Source organism: Patagioenas fasciata, chromosome 3 (assembly GCF_037038585.1).
Source record: "Patagioenas fasciata isolate bPatFas1 chromosome 3, bPatFas1.hap1, whole genome shotgun sequence".
NCBI classification, from domain to species: Eukaryota; Metazoa; Chordata; class Aves; order Columbiformes; family Columbidae; genus Patagioenas; species Patagioenas fasciata.
This window is the reverse complement of record NC_092522.1, coordinates 113178181-113179193: the sequence shown is the minus strand read 5'-3', so window position 1 is coordinate 113179193 and position 1013 is coordinate 113178181. Positions and strand designations below refer to the sequence as shown.

At 37.1% G+C, this 1013-nt stretch overlaps 1 non-coding gene across 1 annotated transcript; it reads right to left on the bottom strand.

Annotated features, from left to right (window-relative positions):
• Window positions 1-233: 233 nt before the first annotated feature.
• TRNAE-CUC (transfer RNA glutamic acid (anticodon CUC)) lies at window positions 234-305 on the bottom strand. The gene has a single exon. It is a non-coding gene; the product is annotated as a tRNA-Glu (tRNA).
• Between the last annotated feature and the right edge of the window lie 708 nt (window positions 306-1013).

Below are 1013 nucleotides of genomic sequence, written 5' to 3'. Positions count from 1 at the left end.
GTCTCCTGTGCTGAGCACCCAAGTCATAGCCTGTTCTCATAAACATTTGGGGGAAGTGGGAAATGGGAGAATATCTGTGTGTTAAGGGAAAGAGGACAGTAGTACTTACGGACCATGTATAAATCTGTATGTTGAATATAAAATGGTGTGTAGTATAAATTGTAAATATTGATAAGAATGGACTTAAAATAACGGAAAATATCCTCTTCTACGGCCCATACAGAAACCACGGTTTCCCTGACCGGGAATCGAACCCGGGCCGCGGCGGTGAGAGCGCCGAATCCTAACCACTAGACCACCAGGGAAGACCGGAAACTCGATAGAACAGATTAAATTAGAAAATATTAGATTAGAACACTGATTTCTCAATCTTTCAGGGAGAGATCAATCTCACTTAAATATAACTATCTAACATTTGTCTTATTTAGCGATTTTAGTTTTCACAATAGTCCTCTGAGAGAGAAAGGGAGTTCTTCCTACCCTTCTATAATAACATATCTTCAGTTAGCATGAGTCTCCCACCTGAGTTTCCCATTTCTTTAAGAACTATTGTCTAAGTGACGAAGTTAGACTGGTTATCTAATGATTAAATGCCCAGAGATACATTAAATTAACCTTAACCTTGGGGTTGATTTAATTTGTATAAAAATAAGCATCTAGTGCTGTGTGTGTCACTTCTGCTAGACTAGGAGGTGCATGGAGGGACTCGGGAATATCCTTTCAGGACTCTAGGAAATTAAATTGTACTGAATGTCTGTGTTCAGGCAACTGAATAACATAATTATGGTAGAGCAGTCATGATGCAAAAATGGGTACTAACATTATCTTTTTATTTCAGTGTGTTAACAATTTTTTTATTGTTATTTTTATTTTATCTATGGATTGCCTACATGTGTTTTTCCTTAGCAAAACCAACACAGCTGCAATTAAAACTCAATCTATGCTGGGTATTTTGACATAATTCAGCAGAAGCTGGATCAAGCTATTTCTTGGATTTTTTCAATATATCAGTC